Raw genomic sequence first — 21,394 nt, forward strand, 5'->3', positions numbered from 1 at the left:
CTAACAATACTAATAACAATAATAACAAGTCACGTAGAGTTTGCACTTTCATTCCCCGCCTTTGTGATGACGTCAGCAGTCACGAGGCCGCAACCGGAAGTGCTTTCATTTTCAAAACCCTAAATCAGTCGTTATTAGCGGTTACTACGGCAACGACTGATCACGTGGGTGCTAAATAAAGTGTGTGAGGTTTATTCTTTAGCAGGTCAGAAGATATATAAAAAGATTTAGTGGTGTATATGATACAAATACAAATAAAGGACGAGTTTTTCTAAGATTTAGAAAAAATATTCCAAATCTACCTGCAATGCATTCTGGGAAAACCATTGGCCTATCAGGAGCTACGCCAATAGTTTTCCCAGAATGCATTGCAGGTACATTTAGAATATTTTTTTTTTAAATGGTGTAATTGTTTATTTACTGATCCACGGGTCTACTGTATGTTTTAGAGATTGTGCTGTGTGCAGTTGGTGTTTGTGTTTTAAATATATGTATGTGTGTTCGTGTGGAAGGAGAAAAAATGTAGTGTTCACCATCAGTGTGTGTGGTAATGATCTGAATGCCTCTCCCGGGGTCTTTAATTTCCTCCTCAGCTTTGCGCAGTGGCAGTATCGTAGCCTATGAGGTTTATCCGAGGCGCGATTATTGCTAGTTGAAAACTTTACCCAATACCCCGCCTGGACGACTTGCAATATAGTCGGCTATGGCAATTTTTGATAGTCTCTAGTGAGACTGATATACTGGTGAAGAACAGACATAAGAAACTCATTCTGCTGGGTAGACAAATGTTGTTCAGGGAAATTTCTGAAGACCTTCTTAAAATCTATGGGCTGGTCTGCTGGTGCAGCTGATTCTTATTGTAGACAGGATGAGACTGTCCAAGCTGATCAGGATTTTCCTGGATACTGAACAAGAGGTTGGAGAAGGAGGATGGGAGCTGAGCTCTTATCATTATTGCAGAACTTGTCTCACCCCCTGGATGAAACAGCGATACAGAAGATCTTCTTCTTGCTGCTATTCAACTGTACAATCAGATCTGCTCCCAGTGATCCAGTCACCAAAATACACTGTTATTGGTTTAACTGCAATAATAACAATAACGTTTTTGTGTTTAATCGCGTAAATACTTACTCGTAGTCTCTTTTTTACTTTTGTGTATATACTATATACTTTTTTTTTTTTTTTTTTTTTTTATACATATTTGCACATTTCTTTTTCTTTGCTGCTGTAACAGAGAAATTTCCCCACTGTGGGACGAATAAAGGTATCATTACCTTATTTTATGTTTTAATTGTGATTATGTGTTTGTTTGGTGAACGATTCGTCACTAGTGCTATAGCGAAATCATTAGATAAGTATATTAGAACATGAAGCATTATTGTGTCGTTGCTTTAGTTCAGGGGTCACCGATGTTTCTGACACCGAGAGCTACTTTTTGGGTACCGACTAATGTAAAGGGCTACCAGTTTGATACACACTTCTGAAATAACAAATTTGCTCAATTTACCTTTAATTATATGTTATTATTAATAATTAATTATATTCATCTATATCAGGGGGTCAAACTCAACTGCACAGGGGCCAAAACTCAAAGCACACTTTAGGTTGCCGGCCGAACAGGATAAACATTTATTGAACACACTAAAACAATGTTTTTTTTAAACATAAATATAAATAATAAAAGACAGGAATTGTATTCCACAATAAATAAACTTAAACTTTAAATAACTTAAAATATTTTGTTTTCCATAAAAATCTCTCCTGTCAAAAGTTAGAAATATGAACATGCTGCGAAAAACCCTGAACAAATCAATAAAAATTGTGCTTTTAAGTAAACGTTAAAATAACAACAAATCAAAACAATCAGATTTCTTTGCTCTTATGCCATTTTATAAAAAATAATCTTAAACTTTAAACACTTAAAATATTTTGCTCTTGATAAAAATATCTCCTCTCAAACACCAGATGTCTCACAGCTTCATCATGCAGATCTTCAGAAACTCTCCCTCAGTAAATAACCTGCTGATGAGACTCTGATTTCTCCTCTGTTTTCACACCAGCTTCACTTTGGGATATTGCTCTGGTAAAAATGTCTGCTGAACATCTGCTGAAATGTCAGATTCTTCTTTAACTCTTCTACTTTCTGTATCTTCTGCTCTGCATTCAGGTTTTTCAGCTTCTCCTGATGTTTTGTCTCGTAGTTCCGTCTCAGATTCAATTCCTTAATTACAGTCACATTCGCTCCATAAATAAGACACACGTGTTTACCGCCAGTGTCAGTAAACATCTACTCAGTGTCAACTTTTCTCTTTGCCACTGTGAGGCGCTGTTTCACAATAACTGTACAATAGAGTTAAATACATCAACAGAAGCTTCACTTGATTGATGCTGGAATGTTCTCAGGTAGTCTAGAGTTCAGTAAGGCAGCTGAAGCTGATCGGATCGGATTTGACACTGAGTTTGACACCCCTGATCTATTTGAAGACACTGATCATGTTAATGATTGCTCACAATAATTATCAACAATGATTTAACAAGGCAGCAAACAGCTATTTTTAGAAAAGGCCCGCGGGCACTACGTTGGTGACCCCGCTTTAGAGAGTATGAGTATACAGCAGAGGGACCAGCATCGGTCAAAACTAAATTTCCATCCTGTGACACACTCAAAACAATGATATGGTGGCCTTACTTAACTTTTTTATGTCAACATTTAAGTAACAATATTTATTTCAGTAAACTTAAGTTAATTACATAATGTTAATGTAATGTTGTTTAGTTAAATTAACTTAACATTCTTAATTTAGTTTTAATATAATAATTAAGTTCAATTATTCTAAAATTTATATTATTTCCTTCAACCAAAACAAATAATCCAGTTTTATTGATTAGTTTATTCAATGAATTTACAGGTATTTCCATTTTTCTCCAACAAGAATGTGTACTGTACAAAATATGAAAACTGCTTTTATTTAAAAAAAATCTCAGTTATTTGTACTTATTACATAAAATACTAATAAAACAATAAGCTTCCTTAAAAAATTACAAAATAATGATACAAAACAAATAATAATAAAAAATTCTTATTTTCTAATATTTCCCTCTTGATACTGAAAAAAAAGTTAACAGTGTATCAGTTATTCAATGCGAGACTGAAACACTGAAAGCAATAAACAACGTCATACTGAAACAAATGTACTGCTACAGCAAACAGCACAACTTTATGGAGAAAACATACAGTATGTCCTGCCTTATTAAAAGAGTTTCTTTTTCAGGACATGGACCTTGTTTGAATGCTCGTTTGCATTTAGTTCCATAAATAACTTTTAAAATACTTCAAACGTGTATCTCAGATCTTGTGCATAAGCCAAATTAATTGCATAAATTAGACCAAGTATCACAGAACATGCATTTCAAGTCAAGTCAAGTCAAGTCAAGAGGCTTTTATTGTCATTTCTACTATACACAGTGGTACACAGTACACAGTAAAAACGAGACAACGTTCCTCCGGAACCCTGGTGCTACACTAAACAACAACAACAAAACAACATAGAGCTACAAAACAAGTTACATAAAGTGCACCGAGTGCAACCTAGTGCAAACAGTGCAGACAGACAGTGCAGACAGACGACACAGACAAGACACAAAACCCAATATAGCACCGACCAGTAAACCTACTGTATACATTATTATACAGTACTGTACAAGAAAACTGTAAAAACTATACAAAATAAAAACTATATCCCAGAAGTGAGTATACACAGTACAATGTAGTGCAAAAAATACAGCAGCAGTCGAAGGTGCAAAAAAACAGCATGTAAACAGTATAATACAGTGATAATGATAAATGTGCAAAAAACAGCAGTTGAGAATAATAAATAATAAATAAATGAATGGTGGTGGAATGGATTGAGATGAGTAATGAGTGTGTGTTAAGTGTTAAGTCCAGGAAAAAAAAAAAATTGTACAGTTCGTTACACACATTTGAGTGCGTGTGTGTGTGTGAGAGTTCCGTTTCATTTCTGTGTATTAAGTAGCCTGATGGCTTGTGGAAAGAAACTGTTGCATAGTCTTGTTGTGGCGGCCCACAATGCTGTGTGCTTTGCGGATGCAGCGTGTAGTGTAAATGTCCATGATAGAGGGGAGAGAGATTCCGATGATCTTCTCAGCTGTCCTCACTATCCTCTGTAGGGTCTTGCGGTCCGAGACGGTGCAGTTCCCAAACCAGGCAGTGATGCAGCTGCTCAGGATGCTCTCAATGGTCCCTCTGTAGAACATGGACAGGATGGGGGGAGGGAGGTGGGTTTTCCTCAGCCTTCTCAGAAAGTAGAGACGCTGCTGGGCTTTCTTGGTGATGGAGCTGGTGTTAAGTGACCAGGTGAGGTTGTCTGCCAGATGAACACCAAGGAATTTGGTGCTGTTGATGATCTCCACTGAGGATCCATTAATAATCAGTGGAAATTGGTCGCTCTGTGCTCTCCTGAAGTCCACAACCATCTCTTTCGTTTTGTCCACGTTCAGAGACAGGTTGTTTGCTCCACACCAGGCAGTTAGCCGTTGCACCTCTTCTCTATATGCTGACTCGTCGTTCTTGCTGATTAGACCCACCACGTCGTGTCATCAGCGAACTTAATGATGTGGTTCGAGCTGTGCATTGCTACACAGTCGTGAGTCAGCAGAGTGAACAGCAGTGGGCTGAGCACACAGCCCTGGGGGGCCCCAGCGCTCAGTGTGGTGGTGCTGGAGATGCTGTTCCCGATCCTGACTGACTGAGGTCTCTCAGTCAGGAAGTCCAGGATCCAGTTACAGAGGGAGGTGTTCAGGCCCAGAAAGTTCAACTTCTCGATCAGGTGCTGAGGAATGATTGTGTTGAATGCTGAGCTGAAGTCAATGAACAGCATTCGTACATGCGAGTCCTTGTTATCCAGGTGGGTGAGGGCCAGATGAAGGGTTGTGGAGATAGCATCATCCGTGGAACGGTTTGGACGATACGCAAACTGCATGGGGTCCAGGGAGGGTGGAAGCTGTGTCTTAATGTGCCTCATGACGAGCCTCTCGAAGCACTTCATCACGATGGGTGTGAGCGCGACGGGACGATAGTCATTGAGGCAGGAGACAGAAGACTTCTTGGCACAGGAACAATGGTCGTTGTCTTGAGGCACGTGGGAACAACGTTGCTGCTCAGGGAGATGTTGAAGATGTCAGTGAGGACATCTGCTAGCTGTTCTGCACATTCCCTGAGCACTCTGCCAGGAATGTTGTTTGGTCCAGCAGACTTCCGTGGGTTAACTCTGCATAGAGTTTTCCTCACTTCAGCTGTGGTTAGACAGAGCACCTGGTCAGTGGGAGAAGGGATGGTCTTCCTCGCCACCACGTTGTTTTGCACCTCGAACCGGGCGTAGAAGTCGTTCAGCACATCTGGGAGGGAGGGGTCACGGTCACAAGCAGGTGATGGTCTTGTAATTCGTGATCGCCTGGATGCCCTGCCACATGCGCCGGGTGTCTCCACTGTCCTAGAAGTGGTTGTGGATTTTCTTCGCGTGTGCGCGCTTCGCCTCTCTGATGGCATGAGACAGTTTGGCCCTTGCTGTTTTTAAGGCCGCCTTGTCCCCTGATCTGAAGGCAGAGTCTCTTTGTTTTAGCAGCGCACGCAAATTTGCAGTAATCCACGGTTTCTGGTTGGAGCGTATGGTGATGGTCTTGGAGCTGGTCACATCATCAACGCACTTTCTGATGTAGCTGGTCACTAATGATGTGTACTCCTCCAAGTTGATGGAATCGCCGTAGGTTGCAGCCTCTCTAAACATGTCCCAGTCAGTGCACTCAAAACAGTCCTGAAGAGCAGAAGTGGCTCCTTCAGGCCAGGTTTTCACCTGTTTCAGAACCGGTTTAGAGCGTCTGATGAGCGGTCTGTATGCTGGAATTAACATAACAGAGCTGTGGTCTGAGTATCCGAGATGGGGGCGGGACTCCGCACGATACGCGCTGGGGATGTTTGTGTAAACACGATCCAGCGTGTTCGCTCCTCTCGTTGCAAAGTCCACATGCTGATGGAGTTTATGAAGCACAGTCCTGAGATTCGCATGGTTGAAATCTCCGGCGATAATAAACAATCCGTCGGGGTGAGCATTCTGCAGGTCGCTAATAGCGCCGTAGAGTTCACTCAGTGCCTCCTTAGCATTAGCACTGGGTGGAATGTACACTCAGACGATGTAAACTGTGGTGAATTCCCGTGGTAAATAAAAAGGTCTGCATCTAACAGTCACAAACTCCACTAGCGATGAGCAGTAGCATGAAACGAGCACAGAGTTCTTACACCATTCCGTGTTGATATAAACACACACGCCACCACCGCGAGTCTTACCGCACAGAGCTTCGTTTCTGTCGGCTTGAAACACGGTTAGCCCGTCTAGCTGGATGGCGGCTTCCGGAACTCTGTCGCTGAGCCATGTCTCCGTGAAAACAAAGACGCAACAGTCTCTAAACTCTCGCCGTGTGGTTTGCTGGAGTCGGATGTAGTCAGTTTATTATCCAGGAGCAGGCGTTGGAAAGAAAAATGGACGGGATAGCCGGCCGGCTGGCTGGCCGGCCGGCTAGGGTTAGCATTTAGCCTAGCACGGACACCCGCCCGCTTCCACCCGCGCTTCCGCTTCCTCGAACAGCGCTTTCGATGTCTCCTCTCCCGGCCACCGGCATCAGGTAACACCGAGGTCTGGGGGCCTGGTCTTTGTGGCCGAGGTCGCAGCAAGCCGAGGTCGCGAAGGTTGTTAATAAGATCATCATGCAGATTGTTGGTTGCATGATGCCTGTACTGTAGCAGTGTCTGGTGGTCGTACACATGAACACAGCTGACTCTGGTGTCCATGTATTGTGAGGGGTCGTGCTAAATATGGTGAAAGCACCATTTTTGGATCCGGAGAGGCCGCTGCGAGCTACTGCCGCGCCGCCATCTTGGATCTTGGATCCAAGGTGGCATTTGCCACATTGTTTAGGTTTTCAAATACTTTCACGCCTTCAATGATGATGAAAACGTCTTCATTAGGGACTGTAGCATCTGCCATAGGCCTTAACATATCAATTAATCAACTTCAATTTAAACTGAAGTCATTTACACTCTTACATTTAACACTTTCTTAATTCCTTTTCGCAAAAATCTTCTTCTCTTCACAGGAAAGCATTTGAAGGTAAACATTAACAGGTAAGTAATAACAACTAAACTTCTCACATACCTAATTAACTGGTCATTTCTATTCTATTCAAGACTTTCTCTTCTGTCATCAGTCTTCTCCCTGCAACAAAGAAAGTTTAGTTATGGGTCTTTGAATGATGCTGGTCTTCGTACAAACTTCAGCACTTCGGACAACGCCTTTGGAGTCAGGCATCACCCTCATGATTCTGCCTAACATCCAGGAGTTTCTTGGCAGAAACAAATCTGCGACGAGGATAACATCTCCAACCTTGAAACTTCTCTTTAAGTCGAGATATTTTTGCCGTTGTCACCGTTTGCATGAACTGTTTGTCATGTTGCGACTGTTCTTGTCTGTCATCACATCTTCTTTCTGGAAAATCTGCATTGTAATGCTTCATCAGCATGTCTTTATCACAGAAATATGGTTGACAAGAAAACTTTGTCTTTTGCCATCATCTGATTTCTTCTCTTGGCATCTGCTGATTGGCCCATTGAAGACCCAGCCAAGAGCTGTCTTCACAGCGTATGGTCCATCGTTCTGGCTATTAATGATTTCCCATGGCTCCGATGAGCAGACCAACTTGCTTCAAGTTTTGGGAGATGGACTTGACTCAGGTAGGACCACTTCTCCAAATCTTTCTTCTGTGGGATGTTGGCCTTTTTTGCAGGTATATCTGGCTGAGTACACACACTGGGAAGCTAAATGTAATATTGCTCCTCTAGGCCACACACCTCCAGATTGGTAAGTTCATAGCTATCCACTTTCTGTTCCTGAAGCAGGACCTCTGTCTTTCTGCCCCGCACATTCAACTTCTTCACCAGTTCTTTAGTGCAGAAAGTCGCTGTACTTCTTAGATCCAGGAAAGCATAATTCTTGATTATCTTTGTGTCTTTCTTGTGTTTTATCTGCACAGGTACAATAGGAAGAATACACTCACTGTTCATTTTGGGATATTTTATTGATACAAATCTTTTTTTGTTTTTTTCGACCACCCCACCAAAAAAATATTTTTTTGTTGTCTAGGGGCAACGTTGTGCAACAATGGCACAGAATCACAGAGAAAACTGTGAATTCACAGATCATAAAACAAAACTCAAGAGTGTATCACATTTACAAAATCCTTTAAAGATTTAACAAAATCATTCAGCGCAAAAGTTAAAAGCACTTTAAACATATTTACATATTGGATTTGATCCAGGTGTGTGTTTGTATTATGTAGTGAGTTGTGTTATTTTATGTACTTCGTTCTGTGTAAAATTTTAAATAACAGTTCTCTGCTGTGAAACAGAGGTGTAAAAGACACCTTTTATACTTTTATATGGTACTATTTGTTCATCCACACTTAATGTCTCACACATAGGCAGTTCTTTTAGCTTGGTAAGGATGTGATTTATGAAAGGCAGAATCTTGTATAGCCCATTGTAGTCAGCCATTCTTGTGGGCTGTAAACTTGGTGCTGCAATGAAAAGATATTTTGATTACCTCCCACCAGGCAAGAGGCATCACATCAGCAACACATGCAATGCAATGTGTTAAAAAACACATAAGGGTTTATACTGTGCATTACAGTCATATGTGATGTCATAATATGCGATGACATCAAGAGCAAAAACATCCTTAAAAACTACCCCCTATTGCACAACGTTGCCCTGAGGCAACAAAAAGAAAAACATAATTTCTAAAAATGCAAAATAACAAATAATCTTTAGACCATGACAAAAAGCTTTTCTATGTCTTCATACATGCACATATATTTCAATTTACAGTTAATTTAAATTTAAATAAGATTACCAAAGTAAATAATCCTAACCTTGTCCTTACACCATGTGCTCCTGTGACCATGTGGCAGAAAAGTAACACCCAGATCTTATTGGATTGTTCTTTGATACTTTTTAACTATTCTAGTTGATTGCAAAATATTTATAGAGACATCCACTAGATTTAGATCTTAAGAAAATATTTTGTTGCCTGAGGACAACACTGTGCAGTAGAGGGTTAATTCTTAAGCGAATTTCTTCCTGTTCTATTGATTCTTTCTTTTTCTTTGCTGCAGCTTTTGCCAACAGTGCTTCACGTTCAGCTTTAATTCTCAGCATCGCAGAAGTAGTACTGGAAGTGTGGCTCACCACGGAGTTAGCTTTGGATATACTATTAACCACTAGTTCAACAGTAAAAGACCTGGGAGTTATTTTAGACAGCAACTTATCTTTTAAAAATCATATCAACCAAGTTACAAAAACAGCCTTCTTTCACCTTAGAAATATTTCTAAGCTAAGAAATATGTTGTCTATATCCGATGCAGAGAAGCTCCTCCATTCGTTTATGACCTCCAGAATAGACTACTGTAATGCGTTACTAGGTGGATGTCCTGCGTCATTAATAAACAAGCTTCAGTTAGTTCAGAATGCGGCAGCCAGAATTCTTACAGGGTCAAGAAAATATGACCACATAACCCCGATCTTATCGTCCCTACATTGGCTTCTGGTTAAGTTTCGAATAGACTACAAACTACTGCTACTCACTTATAAAGCACTAAATGGATTGGTTCCCATGTATCTCTCCAGTCTTCTAACATGCTACAATCCGTCACTCTCCCTGAGATCTCAAAACTCTGGGCTTCTAGTAGTTCCTAGAATAGCAAAGTCCACTAAAGGTGGTGGAGCGTTTTCACATTTAGCTCCTAAACTCTGGAATAGTCTTCCTGACAGTGTTCGGGGCTCAGACACACTCACCTAGTTTAAGTGCAGATTAAAAACATATCTTTTTAGCAAAGCCTACACATAACACACATCACATCATAACCTTGTGCTCCAGAACATCTGATCACATGCACATTATCAACTTGTGCTGTTAATATCATGAACAGCAGCTACGCTAATTCCTCTCCACTGCTTCTCTTTCTCTCCCCATCCCGAGGCTTCCTGAGGTTTGGCCAGCTCCAGTCACGTCCCACCTCATGAAGATTATGGACTTTAAAGAAGTAGATGCCAAACTCGCAAACATCCTGAACCATCTAGAGACGTACCAGTGCCAATTGGATTCCACTGCATGTGTGGAGTTTGACATTGGACTTCCTGAAGTGTTTAAAGGCTCTGGCATGGAGAAGCTGATGCTGGATCTGTGATGATCACAAATGTTGAGCTCAGTAGCTCCTACTTTTATACCAAAGACTGTTGAAAGAACATTTACTTATAATCTTATACTCCAGTGCTCATGTTAGTTCTCACTCTCCAGTGTTCTGTACGGTTGAAAGATTTATGATCAAACCCTTGATGTCACCCAGATGAGGATGGGTTCCCCTTTTGAGTCTGGTTCCTCTCAAGGTTTCTTCCTCATTACATCTAAGGGAGTTTTTCCTTGCCACAGTCGCCATGGCTTGCTCATCAGGGATAAATGCACACCATTCACCTTAACTGTTGATTTCTGTAAAGCTGCTTTGAGACAATGTCTGTTGTGAAAAGCGCTATACAAATAAACTTGACTTGACTTGACTATTGTGTGGCCTAATATCATCTTCCTCATCTTTTAGAACATCTGCTATCCATTTGTTTGTGTTTTGAAATTATGAAATTCCGAATATCTGTTCTCATAAGCATCTTGATCGGCTTTCTTATCATCTTTATCTATTATCTCACACAACTCTTCATTAATTAGTTCATACTGTATTAAGCATCTTTCGAACAGTAGCAATTCTTCATCTTTAATTAAATTAACATTGTGTTTATTTTCCTTCAATTTGGATAAATCATTCTTTTGTTTGGTTATTTGTGCCATATTTCCCTTGCGTTCTTCTTTCAGCCTGTGTAGTTTCTCCTCTACACCCTTTTCTGTGGGCTTTAGCGCCCTCTCTTGGTCAACACACGCAGCTGCGCTTTTATCTGCCATGTCATGTGACTTTAAAATCTTCAGCAATAACTGTCACAATTCACAATATTGTCCACAGCGTCTAATCTTCTTATAAACAATCGGTTAATTTTTGACGATGGCTAATAGAGTCATGAAGAAAATATCAGAACTGTTCCAGAGAAAGTTACATTACATTGTACTAGAATTATATCAAAAATAAAAGTTGTGTTGTAAACAGAGAAAACAATCCAAAACATTTCTTTCCAAAAATCCTTTGCATAATCACATTACAAGAAAATAAATGTGATATTGTTTATTATAATAACAAAAAAGTAAAGAATTAAATGTTATAGTTAAAAGTTCTTTCATCTTGATACATTTGCATCCAATAATCCACAACAGATCCCAGAAAAAAACCTTTTTCTCACACTCAAAACAGTAACAATTAAAACTGATGGTCATAACTTCTTATTGTTGAAATATAAAGCACAATTTCGTGTTTGTGTTGAGAAGAGATGACGATATCATTAAAAGAGAATCGGTGGCGATAAGGCTCATGGTAGGTACTGTAGGATTTACTGCTAAATTTCACACCAAACCGATGGAAAAATGGTATTTCTCTGAATAGAAACGGCAAAATTAAGAAGCGATGGCCGTAACACAAATCTGCAGACTTGTTAATTAACCAGGAGAATATATTTACTATATTTTGACTCAAAGCAACCACTGATGATGTTTTATAATTCAGAGTAGCTTACAGAATATAACGTATTAAAAACAATAATAAAATCTCCTGAATTAAATGTTGAGTAATAGTGCTTGAAGAATATTTAAAATATGAATAACAAATGAGAAAAAACAAAACAATACAGCGTCTGGCACCCATAGGCAACAAAAAACCGTTAATGGCTGCAAAAGTGCGTGCGCTGCTGATTCAAAGAGACTCTGCCTTCAGAACAGGGGACAAGACAGCCTTAAGAACAGCAAGGGCCAAACTCCTGTGCCATCAGAGAGGCGAAGTGCGCACACGCAAAGAAAATCCACAACCACTTCCAGGACAGCGGAGACACCAGGTGCATGTGGCAGGGCATCCAGGGGATCACCAGCTACAAGACAACATCACTTGCTTGTGACCGTGACGCCTCCCTCCCAGATGCGCTGATTGACTTCTACGCCCGGTTTGAGGCACAGAACAACGTGAAGGCGAGAAAGACCATCCCTCCTCCCAGTGACCAGGTGCTCTGTCTAACCACAGCTGAAGTGAGGAAAACTTTATGCAAAGTTTTAACCGACTGAAGTCTGCTAGACCAGACAACATTCCTGGCAGATTGCTCAGGGAATGTGCAGAACAGCTAGCGGATGTCTTTACAGACATCTTCAACATCTCCCAGAGCAACAACGTTGTTCCTACGTGCCTCAAGACAACAACCATTATTCCCGTGCCAAATAAATCTACTGTCTCCTGCCTCAATGACTATCGTCCCGTCGCGCTCACACCCATAGTGATGAAGTGCTTCGAGAGGCTCATCATGAGGCACATTAAGACCCAGCTTTCACCCTCCCTGGACCCAATGCTGTTTGCGTATCGTCCAAACCGCTCCACGGACAATGCCATCTCCACAACCCTCCATTTGGCCTTCACCCACCTGGACTACAAGAACTCATATGTACGAATGCTGTTCATAGACTTCAGCTCAGCATTCAACACAATTATCCCTGAGGTGGGTCTAATCAGCAAGAACGATGAGCCAGCATACAGAGAGGAGGTGCAACAGTTAACAGCCTGGTGTGGAGCAAACAACCTTTCTCTGAACGTTGACAAAACCAAAGAGATGGTTGTGGACTTCAGGAGAGCACAGAGTGACTATTCTCTACTGATCATCGATGAATCCTTAGTGGAGATCGTCAAGAGCACCAAATTCCTTGGTGTTCATCTGGTCCATCACCAAGAAAGCCCAGCAGCGTCTCTACTTCCTGAGAAGGCTGAGAAAAGCTTATCTCCCTCCTCCCATCCTGACCATGTTCTAGAGAGGGACCATTGAGAGTCTCTCTCCCCTCAATCATGGACATTTACACCACACGCTGCATCCACAAAGCCAACAGCATTGTGGACGACCCCACACACCCGTCACACACACCCGGGCCGTCACATTCAGACTGTGCAACAATTTTTTCCCACAAGCTATCAGGCTCCTCAATACAAAGAACTGAAATGGAACTCACACACACACACACACACACACACACACACACACACACACACACACACACACACACACACACACACACAATCAAATGTGTGTTACCGAACTGTACAACCTGAACTTAACACACACACTCATTACTCATCTCAAACTATTCCACCATCTTTTATTTATTATTTATACTTGACCGCATTACACTACCTGCTGTTTTTTGCACCTTTTGACTGTATTATACTGTTTATGTTGTGGATTTTCTTCCTTTCGGTGCGAGTTACACGTGCGCAGCATCTCGGTTGCGGCTTCCCAGACACAGGCGAGCTGAGCATAGGCAGCTGCGCACAACCTGCGCAATCGGGGTGCAGTGGCACTCTTGATTCATGGCAGGTGATGCTGTGTTGGATTGCAGTATAGAATTTGTGAAGCTAAACTACCTCGCACACATGACCCCGTGTGTAATGTTATTCTTGTGCAATAAATGGCTAAATTCTATCTGATGACTCCGACTCCCTGACCAGAGTTCTGTGGTGGTCAATAACACAATCACCAGTAACAGCCAGCAATCCGCAACAAGTGGTCCTTCGAGCTGGTTTAATTGAATACCGCAGTGATGTCATCAGAGGAGCAAGCAGCCTCTGTCTCTCATGCTGAAGCATTAAATAGGCCCTCCAGGCAGCACCGCACACCGAGGCATCTTGGAATATCTTACTGACTGTAGCCACTGAAGGGGCCCTTCCTCCCAGCCTGCAGTAGATGCGTCTGAGGATCAGCGAGGAGCTGCAGCAGCAGTAAACATGACTAGTCAAATGAAAAAATCTATCAGACAGGGTGGGCATCCAACTACAAGCCCTACGGACTTAATGTCGATGAGTTCTCTGAGGGAATAATTTAAGTCTATGTCTGCTAAGGAAAGGGACGAGGTCGCTGACATGGCTACGCTGCTGAGAAAGCTTAAGCACTACGAACAACAACAGAGAAGGCCGAATGAGCTAATAGAGCATATCACATTGTTTCTGAGGGAAGCTGAGGAGGATCAAGGTGTAAATCTTGCCATGTCACCTACCTGATCACCTCCAGAAATGTCACTATGCTCGCCTTTATCATCAAGGCATTCTTCTCCCCCACAATCACCAGGCAGTGAGCTGCACCAGTAGGTGCCAGAAAGCCTTTGGTGGATGACTTAAATCCTGACTTCGTACCGATACAGCCAGCCAGCACATTCCCCAGATATACACCGGTTTCGTCAGGTAGTCTGCATTCTCTATGGCCTGAACAGCAGCATGCTACAGTAAGACTGTACCGTTAATGCATCTCCCGAGCAGCAGGATGTTTTTGAAGAGGATTTTCAGCACCAAGTGCCACAACCACTACAGGCTCAAATACCAGCCTTTCAACCCCTTAACGTGCCTTACGTTCATTGCTTACGTTCGTTGCTTACAGCCATTCAATCAGACTCTGAAGCACCCAGAATATTCGATGCCTCACCGCCCTTTGCATGCTGCACCCGAGCCAAAGATTCCAGACTTTGTTAACGACAGTGAGAAGTTTGCTAACCTTAAACTAGCACTTGAGAACCTCCTTGAACCTTATGCAGAGCTGGATGAGAAATATAAGTACCACATTTTGCTGGAACATCTCAAACAACCTGAAACATAGATGATTGACCAATCCTGTCGCCATCATCCATATCCCTACTCAGCAGCTATGCAGGCTCCTCGGCTGAAATACGGCCAGCCCCATCAGTTGGCCCAAAGTTAAATTGCAGCAATCCTTACAGCACCAGAGTTGAAACCAAATGATGCATGCAGCTTTTAGGGTTATGCGCTTCGTGTCCACCTCTTAGTGAGTATGCTGTTGTCATTGGAGGGTCCTAGAGGCATGGAGCTAAACTGTTGCTCACATGTGGATCGTCTGCTTAGTAAGCTGCCCAAGTTCCTAAGAGATGGCTTCATAGAGTACCTCCAGCTACAAGGAAAGCTCAACTCCCCTAGCATTAATCCATAACCAGAGTCAACTGCCTTTTCTGCGGTAGCAAAGAGCACTACATCACTCAATGCAGCAGTATTAAAGAGCAGTCAGAGGTGGACCTTTGTAAGTGGCTTTCAGAAGGTAAGCACTGCTGGAGATGTGCTCGTTTACACACACCTGAGGCTTGTAATCTAAAGAAAACCTGCAGTGACTGTGGCCGGATTCACTCCCATGTACTTCATGGTGTGGCTCAAAGTCACACAACCCATACATCATTAGTTACCTCTGAGAGCCGTGTCTATCTCTTACCCTCTATTTCATCAGGCAGAGTGCTTTTGAAAGTGGTACCAGTTCAATTCAATTTAATTCAATTCATTTTTATTTGTATAGCGCTTTTAACAATGAACGTTGTCTCAAAGCAGCTTTACACAGAAAATGTGGTGATTAAAATTTAATATGTTCTTTATAAGTAAGTTTGTCCCTGATTAGCAAGCCGGTGGCGACTGTGTACCAGTGCTGCTGCACCACAAATCAAAGATGGTGGAGACTTATGCTATATTGGATGGAGTACAGCGCACCATGATTCTACCCACTGCTGTTCAGCAGTCGACCAGATACCACTTACCTTGGTGGCTCTAAAGTGACCTTTGAAATCTCTCCAAGAGGTAACTCAGAGAAAACGATATAAGGTGTTGGGAGCATTCACAGCCTCTGGTCTTGATCTAGTGGAACAGTCATACCCAGTGAGGACACTTCAGAAGAAGTACGCACATTTAAGGGGGGGTCTCTCTACAGCCGTTTTGCAAGATCCGTCCATTGGTGCTCATAGTTTCAGACCAAGTTCATCTCATCACTGCCAAAGCACATGTTCGCCAAGGCACCAAAGGGGGACCAGTAGACATTCGTACAGCTCTTGGCTGGGCTCTCCAGGGTGCAGAAATGGGTATCACAGACCATGCACCGGTGCAGCAGTGTTTCATCACCTCTACTACACACCCGGATGATCTTCTTTACAGGAATGTGGAAAGATTATGGCAGCTGGATAATGCAGCTGCTGGAGTCCCGAACTCAGCGAGTCACTGTAGATGGAGTACAACGTTACGCCACCCCTCTTCTATTGAAACCGGGTGCACTGAAACCTGAAGTGTCTATGCAGTACTCTATCACTAAACTCATTGAGGCAGGGTGTGTATTTAAACTTGACCAGAGGGAAGCAACACAGCCGGCATGGTACTTGCCTCATCAATTGGTGTTTCCTAACAATAAGTTCCAATTGGTGTTCGACTGTTCCTTCAAGCATCATGGCCTGTCTCTGAATGATCAGCTCCTACCTGGTCCCATCCTTGGACCATCAGTGTTAGGAGTACTTCTAAGGTCTAAACAACATCCGGTTGCAGTGTGTTCAGACATCAAAGGCATGTTTCATCAGGGCCGTCTACTGCCTACAGATTTAACCTTTCTTTGTTTCATTTGAAGAGACCTGCAAAGTGAAAACACTCCAGACATATATGAATGTCAGGTTCTGCTATTCTGCACAACGAGCAGCCCATGCTGTGCGATCTTTGTCCTGCAGCATCATGCATACAATTCCGAAGCCAAAAAATCCAGGTTTGCAACAGATAGTGCATCAAAGCTTCTAACTTGATAATTGCATGACCAGCTTCCCTACGGCCTCTGTGGCCAAGCATGCGGAAAATCAGTTACGCAGCATGTTAGCAGAGGGAGGATTCGACCTCAGACAGTGGTAGCTCATCTTCCATCTGAACCACGGTCTTTTGCTACAGAGCAGTGGTTCTTGTAAACCCACAATGACCTGCTTGAGCCTGCATTAGGCCTCAGGTGGAACTGTGCAGCTGATACTCTCGGCTACCATTATCAGCCTATTGATCACAAAGCACTGACCATGAGAGCCGCCTATCAGGTGTTGGCATCCCAGTATGATCCACTGGGATTCATCCTACCATTTACCACCAGAGCAAAGGTAATCATTCAGCAGTTATGGGCTAAAAAGAGAGATTGGGATGATCCAGATCTACTGCCAAACCTTCGACCGCCTGGACTAAATGGGAGAGTGACCTTGTACATTTCAGTAAGGTATACATTCTTTGCTGGTACTCACCAGCATCCCTAGCTGCAATGGTAAAGCCCAGTTCTCTCCATGTGTTCTGTGATGCTTCAGAAAGGGCATACGGTGCAGTGGCATATTTGGTGGTTAAACTGGACAGTAACATCCATGTCTCATTTATAATGGCCAGATTTTGAGTTGCTCCTAAGAGGCAGCATTCCATACAATGCTTGGAGCTTTGTGCTGCCTTAGATGGGGCTTAACTAGCCAAGGTGGTGAGAGAGAAGCTGACGCTCTCCATCGGTCAGACAATCTTATGGACAAACTCGATGACTGTCTTGGAGTAAATGCAATCAGACTCCTGCCAATACAAGGTGTTTGTGGGAACACGAGTCTCTGAGATACACAAACTAACAGACCACAGGTCATTGAGATATGTTAATACACAAGATAACCCTGCGGATGACATAACGAGGTCTGTCAGAACCCAATCGAGGGAGCAGAGGCCCTTCATTTCTGAAACAGGACCCAGTATACTGGCCTAAGAGACCAGAAATCACCCATTCTAAAGCGGTGTCTGAACTGAAAGGCTCATCTTGCTACTTCATAATGGCAGTTGATGCTAACTCTAGTCTCCCAGATGCAACCCAATTCAGGACCTGGCAGGAATTGCTGAAGGCAACTCAATAGACCTGTCAGAGCTAAAGTTTTTCTGCTGAGATCATGCCATGCTTAGAGCTTTCCAGAAGAAGTAGCAGCTTTGGAAGCCCACAAACCTGTTCCCAGGCACAGTCATCTGGTAAAACTTGCTTCTAAATGGGACTCACTGACCAAGCTGATCAGGGTTGGGGGGATACTACGGAGGCTGGCCAACTCAAAACCGGAACAAATTCACCCCATTGTGCTGGACCCTAAACAAAAAGCTCCTTATTTAAGAATTTGATGAGCGGCTATTGCATTCCGGAACAGAGCGAGTCTTTGCTGAGATACGAAGACAGTATTGAAATTCTCAAGGGACGTCAGGCAAATAAGCATCATCAACTCACCAGTCTGGCCTGCCCAACCGAAGAGCCCAACCCAGGTTCCACAAATAGCTGATTTGCCACCAGAACGCCTCCGACTGCTCTGTCCACCGTTTTACTCAAACACCTTGCAGACTACCAAATCAGCTTCAGGTTCAACCCACCAGGTGCTCCACATTTTGGTGGTGTATGGAAACGGGAGGTCCGCTCTGTGAAGAGTGCTCTTCAGGTAGCTGTAGGTGTTATACCTCTGAAAAGAGGGAGATGAAAAAGCGTGAACACGCTGAAGTTTCCCCACTGCAAACTTTATGTGGAATTATTTTCATAACAATTACAATACCATAAACAATAAACTTTGCAACCCAGCCATTAGGGGGCACAAGCCAGTGCACTCTTAGTGCCGGTCCCAAGCCCGGGTAAATGGGGAGGGTTGCGTTAGGAAGGGCATCCAGTGTAAAACATGTGCCAAATCAAATATGCGGATCACAAAGGAGAATTTCATACCGGATCGGTCGCGGCCCGGGTTAACAATGACCGCCACAGGTATCGTTAGCCGACAGGGTACCGGTGGAAATTGGGCTACTGTTGGCCGAAGGAGGAGAAGGAGAGGAGGAAGACGTCTACAGAGACGGCAGGAAAAGGAGCAGTGCAGGAGAGTGGAGCTTCGGGTTGGTACTTTAAATGTTGGTACTATGACGGGTAAAGGGAGAGAGATAGCTGATATGATGGAGAGGAGAAAGGTAGATATGCTGTGTGTTCAGGAGACCAAGTGGAAAGGGAGTAAGGCCAGGAACATTGGAGGTGGATTTAAACTGTTTTATCATGGTGTGGATGGGAAGAGAAATGGTGTAGGGGTGATTCTGAAGGAAGAGTACAGTAAGAGTGTAGTGGAGGTGAAGAGAGTTTCTGATAGGGTGATGATCGTGAAGGTGGAAGTTGAAGGATGATGATAAATGTCATCAGTGCCTATGCTCCACAAGTTGGCTGTGAGATGGAGGAAAAGGAAAGATTCTGGAGTGAATTAGATGACGTGGTAGATGGTGTACCTAGGAAAGAACGATTGGTGATTGGGGCAGACTTTAATGGGCATGTAGGTGAAGGGAACAGAGGTGATGAGGAGGTGATGGGTAGGTATGGTTTTAAGGAGAGGAATGTGGAAGGGCAGATGGTGGTAGATTTTGCTAAAAGGATGGAAATGGCAGTGGTGAACACGTATTTTAAGAAGAAGGAGGATCATAGGGTGACGTATAGGAGTGGAGGAAGGTGCACACAGGTGGACTATGTGCTATGCAGGAGATGCAACCTGAAGGAGATTGGAGACTGTAAGGTGTTGGCGGGGACAGTGTAGCTAGACAGCATCGGATGGTGGTCTGTAGGATGGTTTTGGAGGCGAAGAAGAAGAGGAGGAATGTAAGGATTGAAAGAAGAATAAGATGGTGGAAACTGAAGGAGGAAGAGTGTAGTGTGAGGTTCAGGGAAGAGGTCAGACAGGGGCTCGGTGGTGGTGAAGAGGTGCCGGATGATTGGGGAACTACTGCAGGAGTGATGAGGAGGCAGCTAGAAAAGTACTTGGTGTGACATCTGGAAATAGAAAGCAAGACAAGGAGACGTGGTGGTGGAATGAGGAAGTGCAGGAGAGCATTAGGGAAAGAGGTTGGCAAAACAGAAGTGGGATCGACAGAGTGATGAGAAAAGTAGGCAGGAGTACAAGGAGATGCGGCAGCAGGTAAAAGGGATGTGGCGAAAGCCAAGGAAAAGGCATATGAGGAGCTGTATAAGAGGTTGGACACTAAGGAAGGAGAAAAGGAGTTATACCGATTGGCCAGGCAGAGGGACCGAGCTGGGAAGGATGTACTGCAAGTTAGAGCAATAAAGGATGGAGAGGAAATGTGTTGACTAGTGAGGAGAGTGTGTTGAGAAGGTGGAGGGAGTATTTTGAGCAGCTGATGAATGAGGAAAATCACAGAGAGAGAAGGTTGGAGGATGTGGAGTTGGTGAAGCAGGATGTAGATAGGATTAGTAAGGAGGAAGTGAGAGCAGCGATTAAGAGGATGAAGAATGGAAAGTCGGTTGGACCAGATGACATACCGGTAGAGGCGTGAGATGTTTAGGAGAGATGGCAGTGGAGTTTTTAACCAGATTGTTTAACAGGATTCTGGAAGGGGAGAGGATGCCTGAGGAATGGAGAAGGAGTGTGCTGGTACCGATCTTTAAGCATAAGGGAGATGTGCAGACCTGCAGTAACTACAGGGGAATTAAGTTGATCAGTCACACCATGAAGTTATGGGAAAGAGTAGTGGAAGCCAGGCTGAGAGAAGAGGTGACCATCTGTGAGCAACAGTATGGTTTCATGCCGAGGAAGAGCACCACAGATGCCTTATTTGCTTTGAGGATGTTGATGGAGAAGTATAGAGAAGGACAGAAGGAATTGCATTGTGTATTTGTGGATTTAGAGAAAGCGTACGACAGAGTGCCAAGAGAGGAGTTGTGGTATTGTATGAGGAAGTCAGGTGTGTCAGAGAAGTATGTAAGGGTGGTGCAGGACATGTATGAGGACAGTGTGACGGCAGTGAAGTGTGCAGTAGGTACGACAGACTGGTTCAGAGTGAAGGTTGGACTGCATCAAGGATCGGCCCTGAGCCCTTTCCTGTTTGCAGTGGTGATGGACAGGTTGACGGACGAGGTCAGACAGGAGTCTCCCTGGACTATGATGTTTGCAGATGATATTGTGATTTGTGGTGAGAGTAGAGAGCAGGTTGAGAAGAGCCTGGAGAGGTGGAGATATGCGCTGGAGAGAAGGGGAATGAAAGTCAGTAGGAGTAAGACAGAGTACATGTGTGTGAATGAGAGGGAGGGCAGTGGAGTGATGCGGTTGCAGGGAGAAGAGGTGGAGAAGGTGGAGGAGTTCAGGTACCTGGGGTCAACAGTGCAAAGTAATGGAGAGTGTGTTAGAGAAGTAAAGAAAAGAGTGCAGGCAGGGTGGAGTGGGTGGAGAAGAGTGACAGGAGTGATTTGTGATAGTAGGGTATCTGCAAGAATGAAAGGGAAAGTTTATAGGACTGTGGTGAGACCTGCGATGTTGTATGGATTAGAGACAGTGGCATT

The 21,394-nt window shown here is 43.4% G+C and overlaps 1 non-coding gene across 1 annotated transcript; it reads left to right on the plus strand.

The window, feature by feature from the left end:
• Positions 1-591: 591 nt before the first annotated feature.
• Positions 592-732, plus strand: LOC124392995. Its single transcript, XR_006927268.1, has one exon. It is a non-coding gene; the product is annotated as a U4 spliceosomal RNA (small nuclear RNA).
• Positions 733-21,394: the final 20,662 nt, after the last annotated feature.

The sequence above is a fragment of the Silurus meridionalis genome, chromosome 10 (genome assembly GCF_014805685.1).
Source record: "Silurus meridionalis isolate SWU-2019-XX chromosome 10, ASM1480568v1, whole genome shotgun sequence".
NCBI classification, from domain to species: domain Eukaryota; kingdom Metazoa; phylum Chordata; class Actinopteri; order Siluriformes; family Siluridae; genus Silurus; species Silurus meridionalis.